At 39.4% G+C, this 22,753-nt stretch overlaps 1 long non-coding RNA gene across 5 annotated transcripts; it reads right to left on the reverse strand.

The window, feature by feature from the left end:
* On the reverse strand, positions 1-22,466 carry LOC131518962 (uncharacterized). Of its 5 annotated transcripts, none has more exons than XR_009265387.1 (6): positions 21,803-22,466; positions 19,152-19,246; positions 15,828-15,967; positions 11,752-11,812; positions 2,103-2,203; positions 1-1,096 (listed from the first exon to the last, which is right to left on the reverse strand). It is a non-coding gene; the product is annotated as an uncharacterized LOC131518962 (long non-coding RNA). The 5 variants fall into 5 exon arrangements; XR_009265386.1 differs by having other exon boundaries at positions 19,148-19,246; XR_009265384.1 differs by having other exon boundaries at positions 15,828-15,964; positions 21,803-22,464.
* Positions 22,467-22,753: the final 287 nt, after the last annotated feature.

Genomic DNA, 22,753 nt, shown 5'->3' on the forward strand with positions numbered 1-22,753 from the left:
CCCATGGTCTTCTGTTAAGCTTCTCAGGATCCACATATGAGTGAAAACATATGGTATCTGTCTTTCTCTGCCTGACTTATTTCACTTAGCATAATACCCTCCAGTTCCATCCATGTTGCTGCAAATGGCAGGATTTCATTCTTTCTCATTGCCAAGTAGTATTCCACTGTATATATAAACCACATCTACTTTATCCATTTGTCAGTTGATGGACATTTAGGCTCTTTCCATAATTTGGCTACTGTTGAAAGCACTGCTATAAACATTGGGATACAAGTGCCCCTATGCATCAGTACTCCTGCATCCCTTGGGTAAATTCCTAGCAGTGCTATTGCTGGGTCACGGGGTAGATCTATTTTTAATTTTTTGAGGAGCCTCCACACTGTTTTCCAGAGTGGCTGTATATTCTGCTCTTTTTCACTTAACAATGTATGTGGGAGCTCATAATATATATGTACATGGAGCTGGCTTGGTCTTTAAAAATATTTTTATGGTATTTCTTTGTATGGATGTTCCATAATTTATTTAATCAGTTCCATCTTTGTTGATATTAAGTTGTTTCCAACCTTTTTTTTTTTCTGGTATAAACAATGCTACAGTGAATTTCTTTGTACATTCACTTTGCCTACATGTGCAAGTATATGTAGAATATATTTTACTGGAAACAGAATTGCTGGATCAAAGAGAACATGTATTTTAGAATCAGCTTACCAAGTTCCATGAACACCTTGCTGGGATTGTGATTATAATTTTATTGAATCTATAAATCATTTTGGGGAGAACTGGCATCTTTATGTTATTATCCTATTCATAAAAATAATAGATTTCTTTATTTAGATCTTTATTGTCTCTTAATTTATATAGAAGAGTGATAAGCCCAAATAAGTCAATATCTTCTAGAGACACAAAGTACGGAGGAGAGACTTGTCCTATCAGCAATTGGGACTTATTATGCAGCTATAGTTATCAAGATAACATGGTATAGGGGCAGGGATAAAAAAATTGAACACTGGATAGAATAGAGATTCCAGAAACAGATTCACTTATCTGTCATGGCAGATCAGTGGTGAAAAGAAGGATTATTCCACAAATGGATCTGAAAAAAAAAAAATGTTCATATTGGGAAAAAAAATGGAACTCATCCCTACCTCACACCACAGATAATTAACCCAGATGGATCCCAGACTTACAGGTCAAGAGAAAAACTTTATAAGTTTTGATATAAAATATAGTAAATATTATTCTGATTTTGGGAGATAAAAGAATATCTTAAACAAAAAGTGTTAACTAGAAAGAAAATATTGATACATTTACTTCTATAAAATTAAGCACTGTTCATCAAAGACACTGGAGAAAAAAGTGAAAATGCAAGTTATAAGTTGTCTGTATTGATATTGCTATATCAACTTTTTTATTAGCATTTCCTCAGCGTGTGTGTGTGTGTATGTATGTGTGTGTGTATATATATATACATATATATATACATATATATATATATATATTCCCTTCCTTTTCAGTCATTATAGGTGATTTATTTATCTTTAGGTATATCATTTGTGATTGGTGTGTAGCTGGATTTTAAAAATCCAATTTGATAGTCTCTTTTTGTATAGTTGGTAAATTAACCTGTGTAGTGGGCTGAATGGTGACCCCTAAAAAGAGATGTCCATTTCCTGACCTCAGAGCCTGTGAATGTGACCACATTTGGAAAAAGGATCTTTGTGGATGTAAGCTAAGGGTTTTGAGATGAGATCATCCTGGATTATCCAGATGGACCCTAAACCCAATGACACGTGTCCTTATAAGAGACACACAAGGGACAGACAAAGAAAGAAGGCCATGAGAAGGAGGCAGGATTAGAATTATGTAGCCACAGGGTGCCTGGGTGGCTCAGTCCATTGAATATCTGACTCTTGATTTTGGGTCAGGTCACGATCTCACGGTTTGTGAGTTCAAGCCTCACGTTGGGCTCTGCACTGGCAGCGCAGAGCCTGCTTGTGGTCCTCTCTCTCTGCCCCTTCCCTGTTTGCTTGTGCACTCTCTCTTTATCTCAAAATGAATAAAATAAATATGAAAAAAAAGAAGAAGAATTACGTACCCACAAGTCAAAGGTGGAAGCTGCAAAGGAAGGGTTCTCTCTTAGAGCCTTCAGGGAGCATGACCTTGCTGAGACCTTGATTTTGGACTTCTGGCTTCCAGCACACTGAAAGAGTAAATTTTAGTTGTTTTAGGCTACCAAGTTTGTGGTAATTTGTTATAGCAGACCTGGAAAACTAATATAACCTATTTACATATATTGTGATAAATAGGACAGTTGGATTTATATTTAACATTGTTTTGTGTTTTGTTTACCGTCTTTTTTTCTGCTTCATTTTCTTTCCTGCTTTCTGTTGGATTGATAAGGTTTTCTGCATTCTTTTACTTCCTTTTGTGCTGACTGTATTTCTGTTTTTCTAATGGTTGGCCTTCAAGTTTTAGCAGAAATAATTAATCTTATAGAAAGCCTAGTCACAAAACAAGAATCTTAACATGATTTAACTGCCCAATTAACATAAAGCCCACCTAATACTGATTCCTATAATTTGTTTCACTTTTTTTGTACATAAAAAGTTAACGGTTTTATCGTGTCTTGAACCCCACAGCTTTCCTCATTTTTCTTGCTAAAGAACACATTTAATGTATAATAATCTCTTTTAGTCTTGGTGTCATAGAAACGATTTTGTCATCACTCCCCTCCCTGCCCCCCTTTCTTCACTCTCCTACCAGCCAGCCCAGTGGATCCACCCAGCTCTCTTAGTCCTCAACAGGTCTTATCTGGCAGTTCCTGCCCCATGGTGATATTGAAGCAATGGCAAATATGCTGTCAGGCTGTCAGTGGATAGCTTGATTTAATTCCTGGTCATGAACCATGCTGTGTTCTTTGCCTCCCTAGGACCACAGCTTCATGCAAGCCTTGTACCAGGCTCAGTTGGCAATGGTTTTTCAGCCTTCCTGTCACAGATGTAGGAGCCCTGGTGCAGCCTCTGTTTTCCGGTGATGACCCTGGCTGCATAGGGTCCTGCTTAGACTCGGTGACCCTACAAAAGAGAAAAATCCCAGCTGCCCTGGCAGGCCCCGAGCCCAGTTTGCCAGCTTCTGTAGCTGAGGTTTACACCTTGTGTTCCCACTGCATGGAGATATTTAATTTATTTTTGAAATTGGCCATGCTTGTTAAATTTTCCATTCGTGGATTTTGTCCATTGTTGCTGTTTGAAAAAAAGGGAGAACCTCAATGCGTGAACTTTCAGAACCATATTCTTTAATTTTCCAGAAAAAAAATGTAAAGCATTAGAGTTCCTTAACATTTTGGTTCAATTCTACCTGGGAAAACATGTCAGCCTTTTTGGTGGAAGACAGCTGACTAAATCTTTAAAACTTAATGTTTTCTAACTAATGTTCTGTTTAGATATTTCTCTCTTTTCTAAGGTTAGTATTAGACATTCATGTTTTCCTGGAAAGTCATCTTATGTCATTTTGAAACTGAACAAATACGACATATAATTATTTTAGTTTTCTCTAAGTCTGAGATTATTCTCATCACTCCTCTTTGTCTTTTTTATGCTTTCTCATTTTTTTTTCTTGATTAGGTTGTTTTTCATCCTAAATAACCCTGCTTACTTCTTATAATTTTTTCCTTTCTGATACATCAAAATCTATATTAGTTTTTCTTTCTGCCCTCCTTGTGTTTATTCTATTATTTTCTTTAAAAAATTTTTTTAAATGTTTTTATTTATTTTTGAGACAGAGAGAGACAGAGCATGAGCAGGGGAGGGGCAGAGACAGAGGGAGACACAGAATCTGAAGCAGGCTCCAGGCTCTGAGTTGTCAGCACAGAGCCCGACGTGGGGCTCGAACTCACAGAGTGTGAGATCATGACCTGAGCTGATGTCAGACGCCCAACCGAATGAGCCACCCAGGCACCCCTATTCTATTATTTTCTAATTTCTTGAATTAGATTAATTTTCATTTTTTAGTATTTATATTTTTAAGTAATCTCTACACCCAACATGGGGCTTAAACTTACAAACCTGAGATCAAAAGCCAGTCAAGGTGCCCCTAGTATTTATAAATATTCATGTCTTTAGCTATGAATTTTTCTCTCTACACTATTTTATTCATATCTCATAAGTCTGTATATGAAGTGTTTCATTATGGTTATTTTCTATATATTCTATGATTTTTGTTTCGATTTCCTGTTTGATTTAACAGTTGTGATGGTTGCTTGTTTTCCTTTGCTTTCTAGTTTTGTCATTTATTGTTAGTTTCCATGTACTGCTACTGGAGAATGTTATATCTTGTGCGGTTCTTGAGAAGATACTGACTATCCGTTCTGTGAGCTCAATGCATTAAATGTGTCTTAAATATTTTATGTAGGTCTTCTCTCAGCTTATTTATTATTTTATGAACTTTATCTGTCATAGGTGGAGATAAAGTCTCCTATTTCTACCTCTTTTATTTCTTTATATTTTTTGCTTTGTGAATTTGAATGGTATTGTAATTGGTATATGAATATATATAAGGCTTTCCTTGGATAGTTTTCTCCTTACTATAAATTGCCTTTATTTGCCCCCATTTAATGTGTTTTTTTTGCCCTGAATTCTATTAAGTGATAATTTTTTCTTTCTTTTTATTTATATAGCCCAGAATTTTACCCCATATCTCGATTTTAAACTTCCTTGGTTATCACGTTTTGTGTCTGCTCATTCCTGCAAATGGCTGAGTTTTGCTTTGTGATCTTGTCTGAGTATTTTCATTTTAATAAGTTTATCCATTTGAATTTATTCAAAACAACTGATTCACTTGATGTTTTTAATAGCCTTTTATGTTACAATATGTGTTGTTCATTCCTTTAAAAATCTTATTATTATGTGATTTGTGTTTTCTCTATTTCATTTTGTCACACATCTCCTGATGATTTGAAAGGTTTTTTAGTTGACTTTTAGTTATTTTAATGACTAGTGTTTTCAAAGTCATAGTGGTTTAATTTTATATAAATAATCTTCTTTTTCTTCAGATAGCAATGATCAATTCTTGATTATGTACAATCAAAAAGTTAGTATGTGTCTACCTCTTCCCAGCTTGCCTATCAAGTTTCTCCCTTCTATCACCAATTTTTCGTTAATTGTATTGTACTGTGGTTGTTAGCTCTTCTAGCATGTATGTCTAAATATCCTTTAAATATCCTTTACCTGTCCTTATATAACTTTATACCCTTAAAACCCGTTTACATCTGTTAGTTGACTTATCAGTTTTAATACCGTTTGAACTCAGGTTATAAAAGACGAGCTACTCAGTACAGCTAAACTAGTCCATGCCTTCTGTCCTCTTCTCCTCCAGGCACTTATTAGTTACATTATTTCTAAGTTATCATGGCTAATAAAATGTACATGATTTCTAAAGTTGTTACAGGAGTGAGTCTACCTTAAAAAAAATTCAGTCCTCACCCCTAGTCTTTTTTTCCTGTTCATCTTGCATTTGACTGGGATTGCCTACAGCTTCTTTAATAAGGCTTCTGGGCCTTATGTTCCCTGTATGTTCAAAATTATTTGTTTGCTTTTATTTTTGAAAGAAGAATTGGAAGGGTACAGATTTTTTACTTCACTGAGGAATTTGTAGGCATTGCCCAGCTGTTACCCAGGTTGGTGCTGCAGTGGAGAACCACGTGGCCAGCCCTAATTTCTCCCATCATGGTGATTTTTTTTTTTTTTTTTTACACGGAAGGCCTCAAATATTTCTTATTTCTCTTTGGTGCTCAGTAGACCTTCTAATTTCAGTGTTGATTCTTCCACATCAAATATTCCTGGGATATGAAGGGTCTGTCAGGCTGTGGTTTGAGGCTTTTAGTTTTTTTTAAAAGGACTTCTGGAATTGTATTTTTAAAGTTTTTTTTTTTTTTTTCTCAATTTCTTTGGTCTTCTTCTTGGGATGCCAGTTTTGTATAAGCTTAATTCCATCATCTTCCAACTTGTCATCTACTCCTTTTTTAAAAATCAACTCCATTACAAAATAATTTATATACAATAAAAGGTATACATTTTAAGTTTACAGTTGGATGAGTGTCAATAAACATGTACACCTGTATAACCACAACAGTCAATATGGAATATTTTCATTATTCTAACAAGTCCCCTTTTGCCCCATCTCAATTTCCACCTCCCATCTTTGGCCCCAAGTAACCATTGCTCTGCTTTCTATCACCATAGATTAGATTTGTCTTTCCTTGAGTTCCATAAAAATGGAATCACATAGTATGTACTTTTCTGGCTGGCTTCTTCCACTCAGTATAATATTTCTGATATTGATCTACTTTGTTGCATGTGTCAGTAGGTTTGTTCCCTTTTAATCCTGAGTAGTATTCCAGTGTATAAAAACACCAACCACAATGTGTTTAGTCATCCACCTAATTGGGCGGTTACCAGCCTGGGGCTATTATGAGTAAAACTTGTATGAGCATTCATGAACAAGTCTTTGTGTGTATGTAGGCTTTCATATTTCTTGTGGAAACACCTAGAAGTTAAACTGTTGGATCATGTTTAACTTACAAAAAAACTGTCAAACAGTTTTCCAAAGAGGTATCATTTTTACATTTTCATCAGCACTGTATGAGAGTTCCAGTGTCTCCACATCATCACCAACATCATCTCTCATGTCAAATTAAGAAATGTTAGTCATCCTAATGGGTGCAGTGGTATCTCATTATAATTTTCCCCAATCCTTTCTTCAAAATTTTAGCATTCACTATTATTGTTTCACTTATTATTTTACCAGAATACATAGATGAAATATAAACTTAAATCATTCTAATTACAGTTCAAAGGAACTCTCTACAATTTTTTTTAAATGTAAACTTTTATTTTAGGACAACTTAAATTTACAGAACTATTGCAAAGATCATACAGAGAGTTCACATACACTCCACATCTCCTTATTATTAACAGCTAACACTAATATAGTATACTCAGTTAACCGACCAAAATTGATTCATGATTAACTAAAGTTGGTACTTCATCCAGATTTCCTTAGCGTTGACCTAATGTCCTTTTCTGATTTCAGAATCCCATTCAAGATACATATTACATTTAGTAGTCCTGTCTCTTTAGGGTTCTCTTGGCCCTCCCTCTTGCCCTTCCCACTCAAATAGTGAGGATCCTGGCCCCCACCATAAACTACCATTTACTTATTGTTCAAATCCAGTGTATGTGTATAGTGGCACCAGAATTGTTATCCCATACCCCCAGAGGGAACAACTTTATCAACTAGAGTACAGGGCTTATGTACACTTTCTTGTGCCTATAATCACAAAACTACTAATTTCCAAAGTTAGGTCAGCACCTTTTCCTTCCACCCCCTTCAATGAAGTTGCTTCATACATGGGTAAAACAGTTAGGCTTCTTTTGTCACATTCTACATTCTATCCTGGGATCCCCCTTAAATGAATTTTTAAAAATTTTACATACATTAAAGCTCACTCTTTGTGCTATAAAGTTCTGTGGGTTTTGACAATTGCATGGTATCATTCATTCACTATTACAGTATCGTATACAATAATTTCTTCACCCTAAAAAAGTCTCCAGTGTCACTTCCTCCATTTCCCCCAAACCTCACAACCACCAATGTCTTTACCACCTCTTTTTGATCAAAGTGTTTTGCCTTTTGTAGACTCTTCCACTTAGTAATATATAATTAAGATTCATCCATGTCTTTTATGGCTTGGATTGTTCATTTCTTTTGATTGCTGAATAATGTCCCACTGTATGTATGTGCCATGGTTTGATTATCCATTCACCTATTGGAGGACATCGTGGTGGCTTCCCTTTTCTGGTAATTCTGAATAAAGGTGCTATAAACATTCCTATGCAGATTTTTGTGTGTGCACAAGTTTTCGAATACAGTGGATGAATCTCTAGCAGCACAGTTGCTGGATAGAATGGTAGGACTATGCTTAATTTTGTAAGAAACTGCCAGACTGTCTTCCAAAGTAGCTGTACCATTTTGCATTTCCACTAGCAATGAATTAGAAGTCCCTTTGCTTCATACCCTCACCAGTGATTTATATTGTCAGCTAGGAGTCTTGCCATTCTAAAGGTATGTACTAGCATCTCATTGTTGTTTTATTTTGCAACTTACTAATGACAAATGATGTTGAGCATCTTTTCATATGCTTATTTGACATCTATGTGTCTTTTGTTGAGGTGTCTGCTCAGATCTTCTGCCCATTTTAAACTGAGTTGTTTGTTTTCTTATGATGGAGCTTATGAATTCCTTGCGTATGCTGAGCACAAGCCTTTTATCAGATGTGTGTTTTGCAAATATTTTCTTCCAGTTTGTGGTTGTCTTTCACAAAGCAGATTTTTCAATTTTAATAAATTTTCTTTCATGGCTCACGAGTTTAGTGTTGTGTCTGGAAACTCATTGCCAAACCTAGATTTTCTCCTGTTTTCTTCTAGATGTTTTTGGTTTTGAATTTTACATTTAGGTCTGTAATTCAGTTTGAGTTACATTTTGTGAAAAGTGTAAATCTGGGTCTAGGTTCATTTTTGTTTGCATGTGGACATCCTGTTGTCCCAGCGCCATTTGTTAAAAAGATTGTTTTTGCTCTACTGGATCTCCTTTCCTTTTTTGTCAAAGATAAGTTGACTCTATCTGTGTAAGCCTATTTCTGGGTTTCCTAATTTGTTCCATGAATTAACATGTCTATTCTTTCGCCAATACCACACTATCTTGATTACTGAGATTTATAGTATGTCTTGAAATTGGGTAGGTGAGTTCCCCAATTTTGTTCTTCTTTTTTAAGATTGTTTTGGCTACTCTAGATGTTTTGCCTTTCCACTATGTTAGAATGAATTTTGGTTATATCTACAAAATAACTTCCTAGGATTTGGATTAGGATTGCATTGCATCTATAAATTAAGCTGGGAAAATGGACATCTTAACAATACTGAGTTTCTAATCCATGAGCATGGAATATCTCTTCATTTATCTACATCTTCTTTACCTTCTTTTATCAGAGTATTGCAGTTTCTTCATGAAGATACCAAACCTATTTTGTTAAGTTATGTGTTATGGTCCAGAATGTGGTCTTGGGTGAATGTTCCACATAAGTTTGAGAAGAATGCATATTCCGCTCTTGTTGGATGGAGTACTCTAGAAATGTCAAATAGATTGAGGTGATTGATAATGCTGTTCAAGCCACATGTCCTTATGATTTTCTGTCTGCTTTATTTATCAGTTACTGGAAACAGGGGTACTGATCAAACAAACTGTAACAGTGAACTTGTCTATTTCCCACTCAGTCCTATCAGTTTTTGATTTATGTATTTTGATGCTTTCTTGTTAGGTGCCTTCACATTAAGGATTGTTTTGTATTCTTAGACAACAGACTCCTGTATTATTATATGTCTCATATTATTCCTGATAATTTTCCTTGTCCTGAAACCTGTTTTGTTTGAAATTAATATAGCTACTATATCTTTCTTTTCTTTCTTTTTGAGACAGAGAGAGCACACAAGTGGGGGAGAGAGGTAGAGGGAGAGAATCTTGAGCAGGCTCCATTCCATGACCCTGGGATCATGACCTAAGCCAAAATCAAGAGTCAGAAGCTCAATGGACTGAGCCACCCAGGCGCCTACATCTTTCTTTTGGATACTGTTAGAATAGTATATCTTTTCCATCCCATTATTTTCCCCTCCCTGGTAGCTATGCTAAAAACATGGCAACCTTTATGCTTCCTTCTGTCCTATTTCTCAGGTGCTCCAAATAATCAGATGAAACCTTCCATACTATGCATTTTTTTTTTTTAGCTAGTCATGTTATACTTCATAGGATATACAATTTTTATAGGAAGGTATATGTACTCACAAGCTGACTCAATGCTCTTTGCAGAGACAATTTCCTTCCTTCCTTCTTTCTCTCATTTCCTCCTTCGTTTCCTTCTTCCTTCCTTCCTTCCTTCCTTCCTTCCTTCCTTCCTTCCTTCCTTCCTTCCTCCCTTTCTTTCTTCAAGTATAATTAACATACAGTGTTAGTTTCATTGTTTTTGTCTTTATGATGTGTGTAAACATTTTCTTGTCTTTGCAGATTGCATTCTTCTGTAGAGTAGTGGTTTGCAAGATAGCTTAAGAAAAAAATAGGAATCTTATTTTAAAGATATTAGGTACATTTAGGGAGCCTGGGTGGCTCAGTCGGTTGAGCTTCAGACTTTGGCTCAGGTCATGATCTCACAGTTTGTGAGTTCGAGCCCCATGTTGGGCTCTGTGCTGACAGCTCAGAGCCTGGAGCCTGCTTCGGATTCTGTGTCTCCCTCTCTCTCTGCCCCTAACCCACTCACATTCTGTCTCTGTCTCTCTCAAAAATAAAAAACATTATGGGGCACCTGGGTGGCTCAGTCGGTTGAGCGTCCGACTTCAGCTCAGGTCATGATCTCATGGTTTGTGGGTTCGAGCCCCGAGGCAGGCTCTGTGCTGACAGCTCAGAGCCTGGAGCCTGCTTCAGATTCTGTGTCTCCCTCTCTTTCTGCCCCTTCCCTGCTCATACTCTGTCTCTCTCTGTCTCTCAAAAATGAATTAACATTAAATAAATAAATAAATAAATAACATTAAAAAACATTAAAAAAAATACTAGGTATATTTAAGAACACAGAGCTAGATAGTGACAATATCAGGACCAGATCATTTATTTTTAATCTCTCTGAATCTTTACATTTAAGGCAAGTTTCTTACAATATACAGTTGGGTCTTTTTTTTTTTTTTAATCTACTCTGACAATTTCTCTCTTAATTGTTATATTTAGACAATTCATATTAAAAGTGATTATTGGCAGAGCTAGATTAATAACACATTTACAACTGTAGTCTGTTCGTTGCATTTGTTCTGTTTCTTTTTCTTCTGCCTTATCTGGTTTTAACTGAGCATTTTATAAGGTTTCATTTTATCTCCTCTATTATAATATTAATTATATTTCTTTTTAAACTTTTTACAGTTGCCCTAGTGTTTCCAAAACACATTTTAACTAAGTGCAGTCCACATTCAAGTCACACTGTGTAGCTCCTGTACAGAGAAAGCACATTCTTTTTTTTTTATATAAATTTTTTTTTCAACGTTTTTTATTTATTTTTGGGACAGAGAGAGACAGAGCACGAACGGGGGAGGGGCAGAGAGAGAGGGAGACACAGAATCGGAAACAGGCTCCAGGCTCCGAGCCATCAGCCCAGAGCCCGACGCGGGGCTCGAACTCACAGACCGCGAGATCGTGACCTGGCTGAAGTCGGACGCTTAACCGACTGCGCCACCCAGGCGCCCCAGAGAAAGCACATTCTAACAGAGTACTCTGAATTCATCTCACTCACCCCAAGGATACTGCTGCCATTTACTTCACTCATTCATATGTTATAACCACCCAATATATCATTATTATTAATTTATTTTTTTTTTAATTTTTTTCAACGTTTTTTATTTATTTTTGGGACAGAGAGAGACAGAGCATGAACGGGGGAGGGGCAGAGAGAGAGGGAGACACAGAATTGGAAACAGGCTCCAGGCTCCGAGCCATCAGCCCAGAGCCCGACGCGGGGCTCAAACTCACGGACCGCGAGATCGTGACCTGGCTGAAGTCGGACGCTTAACCGACTGCGCCACCCAGGCGCCCCCCATTATTATTAATTTAAACAGTAATTCTTAAGATGAAGAAAAATAAAAATAGGAGATTTTCTTTTACCTTCATTTATTCTTCCTTCTTTGTATGGATGCAAGTTTCTGTCCTGTACAATTTTCTTCTGCTGGAAGAACATATTTTTTAAATATTTATTTTTTCTTTTGAGAGAGAGGGCACGAGTTGGGGAGATATATATACAGAGAGAGACAGAGGATCTGAAGTGGGCTCCATGATGATAGCAGAGAGCCTGGTGTGGGGCTCAAACTCACAAACTGTGAGATCATGACCTGAGCTGAAGTCAGATGTTCAACTGACTGAGCCACCCAGGCACTGCTGGAAGAAAATAGTTTAATATTTCATATAGGCTGGTCTGGCAAGCCACATATTCCCTCAATTTTTATTTGTTTGAGAAAGCCTATTTCTTCTTCACTATTGAGGGATAATTTTGCAGAATATAGAATTCCAGGTTGGTGGCTTTTCTCTTTCAACATCTTTGATATTTCATTCTGCTTTCCTCCTGCTTGCTTGGTTTCTGGTGAGAAGTTGACTGTAGTTCTTATCCTCTGTGAGTAAGGTCTTTTTTTCCATTCTGGACTTTTTCCAGATTCACTCTTTAGTTTTCTGTAATTTGAGTATGATAGGCCCAGGTGTCATTTTTTTGGTATTCATTCTGCTTGTTCCCCAAGATTTTTGGATCTGTGGTTTGGTGTCTGTCATTAATTTTGGAAAGTTCTTGGCATTATTTCAAATATTTCTTTAGCTCTGTTCTTTCTTCTTCTGATATTCCAATTACACGTCTGGTACACATTTCAAAATTGTGAGATTGTTTCATGGTTCTTAGATGTTCTGTTCTGGTTCTTTGTTTTGTCTTTGCATTTCTATTTGGGAAGTTTCTATTGACCCATTTTCAAGCTTACTGATTCTTTCCTTGGCCATGTTGCATCCACTTATGAGCCCATCAAAAGCAATCTTAATTGATGTTAGAGTGTTTTTTATCTCTAGCATTTCCTCCTGATTCTTTCTTAGAATTTCTATCTCTCTTATATTTGCCATCTCTTCTTGCATGTTGCCTACTTTTCCCATTAGAGCCTCTTTTATTTTTAAGTTGAGTTGTTATTTATTTTGAGAGAGAGAGAGAGCAAGTAGGGGAGGGAGACAGAGAGAGAGGGAGAGAGAGATGGAGGGAGAGAGAGAGAGAGAGAGAGAGAGAGAGAGAGAGAGAGAGAGAGAATGAATCCCAAGCAGGCTCTGCGCCATCAGCACAGAGCTGGATTCAGGGCTCGAACTCACAAACTGTAAGATCATGACCTGAGCCTAAATCAAGAGTCAGAAGCTTAACTGACTGAGTCACCCAGGCAGCCCTCCCATTAGAGCTTTTAACATGAATCATGGTTATCTTAAAATCTCTGCCTGATAATTCCAACATCTGTGTCATATCAGAGTCTGGTTCTGATGCTTGATCTCTTCAGACTTTTTTCTTGCCTTTGGTGTGCCTTGGAATTTCTGGTTGAAATCCAGACATATTGTATTGAGTAACAGGGACTGAGCCTTTAGTGTGAGGATTATGTATTTCTGGCTAGGAGGTGGACTCTGTTTAATGTTTCCTGTAGCTACAGGTGCCATTTATCTTCTCTCTTGACTTTGGGCTTCCCTAAGTACTCCTCATCTGTGAAGTGAAAGTTGGTATGTATCTTGCAGCTCTTTCTAATAATTCCAGTTACTCTACTGGAGCCCTGTTGGAGAGGTGGTAAAGTGTGAGGGAAGAACATTCTGTGACCTCATTGAGAGCTCAGCATTCATGTGAGTTATGCCTCTGGCCCATGACCTTCACAAGTGATTCTCTACTGGCATAGATTTTCCTCTCTAAGTGAGACTGGAGGTTAGAGGGGGCTGAAGGGGGAGCAATGCCTTTCCCCCAGGTGGGATGAGGCTCTGATGTAGGTTTTCTCCCTGGAGCATAGTCTTTGTTATGGGCAACGCTCTGGGTTGAGTAACAATGGTTACTCTTCCCCTGCCCCTGCCAGAGTCATTAGGAGATTTTTATAACATCTTCATCTGATAACCTGATGGGGTTATGGAAGGTAAAGCCCACAAAAGTGTGAAGCCCCCCTAAAACTGAAGGCCCCCAAAGTTTCTCACTTTCAGGCTAGTCTACACTCACTCTCTAGAAATTCATCAAAATTACCTTTAAATTTTCCTATTGGTTTATGGCTCCAGCAGCTTCTGCTCCAGGTAAGCAGATCTTAGACGTGTCTCCGGATTTTCCTGTTTCTCTAGATTTCAAGGTGGCAGTTTGCTCTGCTGTTATAGACTGAATATTTGCATTGATCTCCCCCTCCCCCCAATTATATGTTAAAACTCTAACATCCAATGTGCTGATGTTAGGAGGTAGGCCTTTGGGAGTCTATTAGGTTGTGAAGGTGGAACTTTCGTGAATGAGATTAGCGCCCTTATAGAAGGGACTCAGACAGCTCACTTGCCCTCTTTCCACCCCGCGTGAGGACCCAGTGAGAAGTGGCAGTCTGCCACCTGGAAGAGGGCTCTCACCAGAACCTGCCCACACTGGCACTGATCTCAGACTTTCAGCCTCCAGAACTGCGAGAAATAAATTTCTGGTGTTTACAACCATCTTTGTTACAGCGGTCGGCCTGCAGACTTCGTTCTCTGCTGGGTTCAAAAAAAAAGTAGATTTTCAGGTGACTCAGTTTTTGCTTAATGTAAGAATAGGAATGACAGACTCCAAGCTCTTTACGTGTGGGAGCTGAACCTGAAGTCCCCTAATCCTTTCTACCACTCTGATCACATGTTTTTCATGTAAAGGATCCTAGATAAGCTCTCACAAATGTAACCATTACATAGAAGGGACTGGGCTCTCATGAGTGCAATTAAAAAACAGCTCTTTCTCCCATTGTCCCTTCAGGTGTGGCCGTGCACTAGTTCTTGCCCCAGCTCCAGGTGAAATCTCAGGCAGGATTAATAACTTTCTCACTGGTATTAGATTAAAATTTTTAAAAACTTGAGATATAATTCAAACACCACAAAACTCACGCTTTTAAGGTGTGTGATTCAGTGGTTTTTGGTATATTCACGAGTTTTAGCAACAATCACCACTATCTAACCCCAAAACATTTTCATCATCTCAGAAAGAAAATCCACACTCATTAGAAGTCACTCCCCAGTTACTTGCCAATGCCCCCAATCCCTGGCAACCACTCATCAATTGTCTCTGTGCTCTGACTATTGGACGTCTCATATAAATGGAATTATACAATATGTGACCTTTGTGTTTGCCTTTTTTTCACTTAGCACAATATTTTCAAGTTTTCTCAGTACTTCATTCCTTTTATGGCTGAATAATATTCCATTGTATGGATATACCATGATTTGCATATCCATTCACTAGTTGATAGACATTTGGGTTGTTTCCACTTCTTGGCTATTATGAATAATGCTGCTGGGAACATTCATAGACAGTTTTTTGTGTGGACACCTGTTTTCAATTCTTTTGTGTACACACATAGCTAGAAGCAAAATTACTGGGTTATATGGTAACTCTGTGTTCAAATTTTTGAGGAACTGCCACTGTTAGATTTTTTGTAAAGTCTTCCAGGCATCTATAAGAACAGCAAGTCTTGGGGCGCCTGGGTGGCTCGGTCAGTTAAGCGTCCGACTTCAGCTCAGGTCATGATCTTGTGGTTCGTGAGTTCCAGCCCCGTGGTGGGTTCCGTGCTGACAGCTTGGAGCCTGGAGTCTGCTTCAGATTCTGTGTCTCCCTCTCTCTCTGTCCTTCCCTTATTTGTACTCTGTCTCTCTCTCTCTCAAAAAAAAAAAAAAAAAAAAATTAAAAAAATTAAAAAAAAAATAACAGCAAGTCTTGTTTTAGTGATTTAAAAGTACAGAATAGGAGCACCTGAGTGGCTCAATTGGTTAAGCATCAGGCTCTTGGTTTCAGCTCAGGTTATGATCTCATGGTTCGTGAGCTCAAGCCCCATCCTGGCCTCTGCACTGGCTGTGCGGAGCCTGCTTGGGATTCTTTTTCCCTCTCTCTCAAAAATAAATAAACTTAAATTGTTAATAAATAAATAAATAAATAAATAAGTAAAAGTGCAGAATAATAGTTTAAAAATCCAAGCTCTTACCTAATTTACTAATTACAGCTCCTTCCCTTCTTCACTTTGGTCTGGACCCAAGCCTGGAGTAGAGCAAAGGGGGCTTCTATTGTCTCTACTTTACCGGTTCCACTGCCACTTACGGATCATGAATTCTGACTTGAGGTCTGCTGGGAGAGACAATTTGGTGAAAAGGAGGCACAGCCCTACATGGTGAGTTTAATTATCATCTGCACTGCTGCTGATTCTGTCACACGCACTATGAGAATGTGTTTGGTAATGCCCTTGCGGGGAACTTCCTGTAATTCCTTTTGACCCGGGTAATGTCTCTCATATGCCCAGCCTTTTACAACTCAGTTCTCAATTGTGGGCAGTCTACCAATGTGACAGGGACTACTAATTACTCCCCAATATCAGTTTTTCCCCCCTTCCTCAGAAATAGAGTCCCCAACTAGCTGAACACATGACAACTTAGAGTAATTAAATTTCCCAGCCTTGTAGCTGGCCGTGGCCTATAACCACGTTCTCACCAATAGTATGTTAGTGAGAGTCATGTGTGCAATTCCTGGGACTTGTCCCCAGATTTGGGGAGACTGCTTTTCTCCTTTCTCACAGCTGGCTGCAATGCAGAGGGAATGGATGGAGCTAGAACAATCACGTTGGGCCGTCTGGTACAAGCTATGTGTTGAGTACAGCAGAACGAGACCAAAGGATCCTGGATCCCTAATGACTTGAACCACCATACCAACCCTGGCCTGCTTACATTTGCCTGAGAGAAATTAACTCCTTTCTCTTTTAAGTCTTAAGAGAAATTTTCTCTCACTTGTAGCAAACTAAATCCTAACTAATACAATCCTTCTCTAGCTCTCTTGGATTTGCACAAGCAATTCTCTTGCCTGGTGTCCCCATTACAATAGCATGAGGCAGCCTCCTTCTGTGAGTCCACTGGTCCTTGGGGAAACTCACACATCCCTGTCCCCGTCATCGGTAAACATGCACAGCCCTGTCCCTCTCCACTTTCTCAGTCCAATGAGCTCAGCCTCTCTTTTGTTTTCTTAGGCCTGTATCATGCTTCAGATTTGACCCCTGTTGGGCACCCTTGAAGTTCCTCTCTTTTGGGTTGAAGGGAGGAAAGAATTTCCCTCCCCCAGTATCCCTTATAGGTGAGGGGAAGGGAAAATGCCAAAACAACCCAATTCTTCTCTCCAAAGAAATCCTTCCCCTGTGACCTCTCCACCTTCCTTTGTGAATAGAGGTGGGTGATTCCTGAAGTTGACAGAACAGGCTTCATCATCTCAGCATGCCCTGCATAGAGGGTCTAGCACTTTGACTTAGGAAGTGAAGATACTCTATTTTCCTCACCTTGGGGCTTTAGTCAAAAAGAAAAAAAAAAAGATAGAGGACCCCAAAGCATCCGATTTTAACTTCCTTTTACATCACAGATTATAATCTCTGGTATATCCTCTTTCAGGAACCCTCTACAAGGTTGCCAATTCAGAATGGTTAACGAAGGTGTGCTTTCTTTACATCAATAGTTCAAAATTTTTATGGTCACAAATATCTTTAAGAAGTTTGTGAAAGTTGGGCCTTATCCTCACTCCTGCCCCCCCCCCCCCCAAACCCCAAGCTACTTCAAGGACTCTTTTTTTTTTCTTGATGTATATTTACTTTTGAGAGAGAGAGAGAGAGAGAGAGAGAGAGAGGCAGAGAGGAGACAGAGGATCTGAAGTGGGCCCTCTGCTGACAGCACAGAGCCCGACGTAGGTCTCAAACTTATGAGCCATGAGATCAGGACCTGAGCGGAAGCCGGATGCTTAACCGACTGAACCAACCAGGTGCTCCCCCTATTCCAAGAATTCTTCTACCAAGTCATGCAGAGGCAGGAGTTCTCAGAATATTATCCATGACTGGTTGACTCTGGTCATCTATCCAATGGTCCATGCATGTAGTAACAAGTGGCAGAGCTGGGATTCAAACCTGGGCCCTCTCTCCCCAAAGCTTCACTCCTAACTTCCCATAAAGGCATGTGAGTGGGGCCTTCTTGGGCTGTCTAGCCCAGACCAGCCACCAGCTGGACACACATGGCATGGAGCTGCAGAACCGCCTGGCCAAGCCCGCACAGGTTCTTGACCCACAGAGTCATGAGAAATAAATTACTGTCTTAAGCTGCTAAGTTTGGAAGTGGTTCAAGGCAGTAATAGAAACACTTTCCACAATGAGCATCCAGAACGATCAGAACTACTGAATACATGTGAGTTTAAGATTTTCTGAGTGAAAAGTAATAGTTGAGAAAAAACAAGACAAGACTGATGGAGACTCTCACTTTGATCTCCAGCCATTCATCATCAAGCTGCATATAAATCCTGGGTTAAAAAATGACAAATATCATCCCTTTCACAGATTTAAAACAAGTGGGAATAGTTTAAAATATTGGTTTTTTTTTGTTTGTTTGTTTACAAAATTTGTTAACACTCTGTGTTATTTGACCTAAAATTGGTGGACCACGTATGTGTAGTCTTTCACTGATGGATGAAACCAAAAGCCTGAGAAGTATTGCCATGAGGACTTACCCATAAAGCTAGTGGGCATCTGATCGTATTTCTAAGACATTTGGGGGATGGGGAAAAGCAGCTCCTGGAGAACTAGGTGATAAAAGGCAAGCTACAAAATACTGTGGAATATCTGGTCCCACTGACAGACCCATATGCTCCATATACTATGGAGGGGTCGCATGGATATAACATTAGGTCAAAGAATCAAGTTGGAAAAGTATATGTAGTATGTTTCTCTTTCTGGAGGATATATGTCTACATCTTAAAAACAATGAAAATACAAACATAAAACATTTAAATTGTTATAGAGAACAGGAAAAGAATCAAGACTTAATATAAAATGAAATGAAATTAAAAATTCCTAAAAGCCAAAATGAAATAACTGAGCCTAACTTTATATGTTATCAGCAGAAACCTCACGGAAAACAATTCTAAATTACTGTTCAACTAGTAATTTGACTATATATCCCTAGTGACATGTACTGTATAAAGATTAAAACCACAAGAATGTTAAATTCTCTTCAGTAGTCGTATTGTTGTTGGTATTGCTAGTCAGAGACTGTAGTGCAGGCATTCTGGGATACTAATTATGGTGTTGTTAGGAACTGGGAATTAGGGAGTTGGGTGTGGAAATAGATGTATTGTTGATGAAATTAAGAAACCTTGTAGTCCTGAATTGAAAGTAATAGCATGAACTCATGATATACTCTCCCTTCCTTTCTTCCTCTCTCCCCTTCTCTCTCTCTCCTTCCCCTTCTCGCTTATCTTTAACCAGCAAAAAGACCTAGAAACAATTACCTACTCAGTAGTAATCAGCATTCTTGGACTGTGGTCTTGAAATATCATTTCTCACAAAAAGAAGATGGTGCTCCTTGGAGAAATTGTTGAAGTTCAGTCCTGGGATAGGAAATGTACAATAGGAGACTGGAACATCATGGCATACCTCAAAGCAAAGAAGTTTTCAAGGGCTCCTGGGTTTCTATCCAAAGGACTCAGAGCAAACTTGAATAGTTTCTTTTGGCCAAAGATGGGACAGTTTGAGCCTCAGAAAGATAATAATTGCAATGGATTGGGACACATGAAATAGGCTTAATTTATGGGTTCATAATAATACCCTCCAAAAGCTCACTGGTCCCCTCACTGGTATCTCATTGGTCTCACTGAAAGGACGCTAGGGAAACAACTCATTATTTTGAGAACTGGTGGGTAAAGGAAAAGAAGCAAGCACTTACCCAGCCTTCACTAAATGAAAATATATCTCTGGGTAGTGAAACAGTTGATGAAGGGGAGTTCCTCTAAACAGGTGTATCCTAGCTAATAAATGAAGAAGTGATAGAATCAGCACATCACTATTTTGCAACCTCTACTGAAGAAATGGAGCATGGGGCATCAGTGGCTGCTGACATCCCAGAAAGAGAGACAAGATGTATGTGCCTCCAACTGGATGACCACAGCCACTTATGAGTAAATCTTGTTACAAAAATCAAACTTGAATCCAATCAAGGTTTTAGATCTAACTGCAAAGTTACAGAAGATGCAGAGTACAGAGAAGCATGTTAAACTATACTAGGGAAATACAATCGGCCAAGTCCACATTATGGGAAACTAGAGAGCAAATGTTCTGGCTCTTAAATGAATTGTGAATGAAAAAAGAGATAGGGACATGGGACCAGCATAGATTATAAGAGACTTAAAAAACATTAACTAATATGAACTATTTGGATTCCAATTAAAATACCTGGGAAAAATATTTATGAGACAATTGGGAAATCTGAACACTAACTGGATATTTAAGGGTAAAAAGAGATTATTGTCACTTGTTATTTAGCATGACAATGGTACCCTGATTATGGTTTTTAAAGAGAGTCCTTTTAGTGGTACACATTGAAACATTTGTGGGTGAAATGATATTTGTAAATCCATGATTTCCTTCCCAACAACCTAGGAGGGGAAAGTGGGTGGTTACAGATACAAAATCAGTAATGAATTAATAACTGTTGAAACTGAGTGATGGGTACATGGAGGTCCACTATGCTCTTTTCTCCAGTCTTGTAGATATGTGGAATTTTCCATGATTCAAGTTCAAACAATAGATTGTGCATGCATGTGTGTGTGTGCGCATTTGTGTAACTATATATAGAAAAAAATCTAGAATACTAATTGGTATTAAGACATCCTTCCCATCACATCTGGTTAGAGGGGAATAAAATGGGGGAGAATAATAATGCCTACCTAGCAGGGTTGGGTGGTGGGATGTTATACAAAGGGGCTAGTCCATAGCGCAATCTAAATTTCCTCCTCTAGCAAGATTGATCAAGTTGGTCAGACTCAAAACCATGGGACTTGTGGGGAGGACACCATGTTCTCATTATCTCCCTCCCTGCTCCCTTGATCCTGAATCCAAGAGCCCCCGCTCTAGGGGTGGAGGTGGGGCGGGGGGGGGGGGGGAAGGAGACCCCTAGCAGAGTCTGCCTGCTTTGTTCCTCAATTAGTGCCCTCACCTCTTCCTCCTGATCTCTGTGAATCCCCTTAGGGACTTGAGAAGACAAGTTAGCTAATCTCATCAGTCATGACATTGATCAGGGTGTTCATTTGTTAATTAATTAGTTAACGCATTCTCCCAGGAGACCTGCCTGCAGGAGTCTGATGGTGGGGACTTGAGGCTGACTGATGGAGAGAAAACTCTTGGAAAGGGCGCTAAAACATTCATATCAGAGGCTCTCTAGAGGTCAGGGGTGTTCTCTTGGTGTTGGCCTCTGTGGACCACTGACTGAGTAGGAGGGAGACCAGGGGCTCCATGGCACCCTATTAAACTGCCGACTTCCACTCACCCTCCACCTCTGCACATGCTCAGCCCCTTTGTGGATGCCTTCAGACTTCCTCTTCCTGTCTCCCTGGTGCCCCACTCTGGATCCCCACTCCTCCTTCAAAACCCTTCTTTGAGTTGCTGAACACTGTTGTTTTTGGCCTTCGTTTGCTGCTCCTACTTCTCTCCATGCCCATCCATGCTTGTTGGTGTCTCTGAAGTTCCATCTCTGGCCCTCTTCCTTCTGTGCATCTCTGGGGGGTGCTGTCACACTCATTCCAATGCCTTTTATCACCGGCGACTTCCCACTCTGCCATGGAAGCTCCTGCCTCTCATCTCTAGTCACATGGCTGACTCTGGTGTCTCACAGGCACCCAACTCAGTGTGCTCCAAATGGCACACGTCATTCCTCCGCCATCACTGGTTTTCTGCCTGTTGCTCATCTTGGTGGTTCACTACCCACTCGGGTGTCCAAGCCAGGACTTCAGAGCTCCTCCTTGATTCCTTTCTTCCTCTGACTTCCAAAGTCCTGTCAGTTCTAGTTCCTTGCTGTCTCCAACCATGGTCATCATTGTCGTCATCCTCCTCCTCCTCCTCCCCACCAGTCCCACCCCAGACTTTCCATTCATTGTTTAATGTCCACTCACTCTTCCAAAGCCAGCTCTGGCAGTCGCCTCCTCTGGGAAAGCTGTCCTGACTGCTCAGAAGCTCCCATTTTATGATGTCACAGACTGTCTTCCCTTCGGCTGTTATGATAGAGGAATCTAGTCTCACTGAGGCATTAGCTTCTACGAAAAGCATTTAAAGTGAAAACCCCATAAGTTAAAATTACTCTTGAAGACAACTTAAGCCACTCAGCACTGGAAGAGTTGGCTATTTCTTTGGCTGAGCACCCAATAAGGCAGTATCTTATATTTAGGACCCAAAACGTACAAAGTACAAGACCAGTACCCACAGTTGTCTGAACTCTAGAGACTCACATTACAGCAGAGATTTTCACACTGTGAGAGGCAGGACTATCTAGACTCAAAAGGAGAGTGGAGGTGAGAGCAGAGTTGCCAGCCTTGTTTAAATACTACCCTTCCTCTTCTTTTCCAGTGCTGAACATGTAGTTGAACTTGCCAAAGTTACATATGTGAATGGCAGCCTCTCCCCCACCCCCACCTCTTGTACTGTAGCTTCTGTCTTCCCTCCCAATTTTGAGCATTTGATTCATGACTTCATTCTCAGGACTTAGAATGGCTTCCTCTTAGAAGAAACAGAGAATGTTCGTTGAATGGATTAATGGTTTAACTCCATGGACCTCTCTAGAGATGGAGAATTCCACAGATAATGAAACAGCACATTATGCCATCTGAACAAATGAAGTGAACCCACAGGGTCAAGATCTCTATTGGCTTATCAGGATTGTAACTGGAATTAATGCTCTAAAGCAGGGTTCCCAAAGGAAGGCAGGTCTGAAAGGCTTAGATGACTCCAGATCAGCTGATCAGCAGATAATAATATTTCTTTGAAGCCTCTCCTGTGGCTGGACCAACTCATGGACGGGCTCTGGCCGGGTTCCGACTGCTGGTCTGCTTGCCTCTTTTCTCTAATCC

The sequence above is a fragment of the Neofelis nebulosa genome, chromosome 8 (assembly GCF_028018385.1).
Source record: "Neofelis nebulosa isolate mNeoNeb1 chromosome 8, mNeoNeb1.pri, whole genome shotgun sequence".
Classification (NCBI taxonomy): domain Eukaryota; kingdom Metazoa; phylum Chordata; class Mammalia; order Carnivora; family Felidae; genus Neofelis; species Neofelis nebulosa.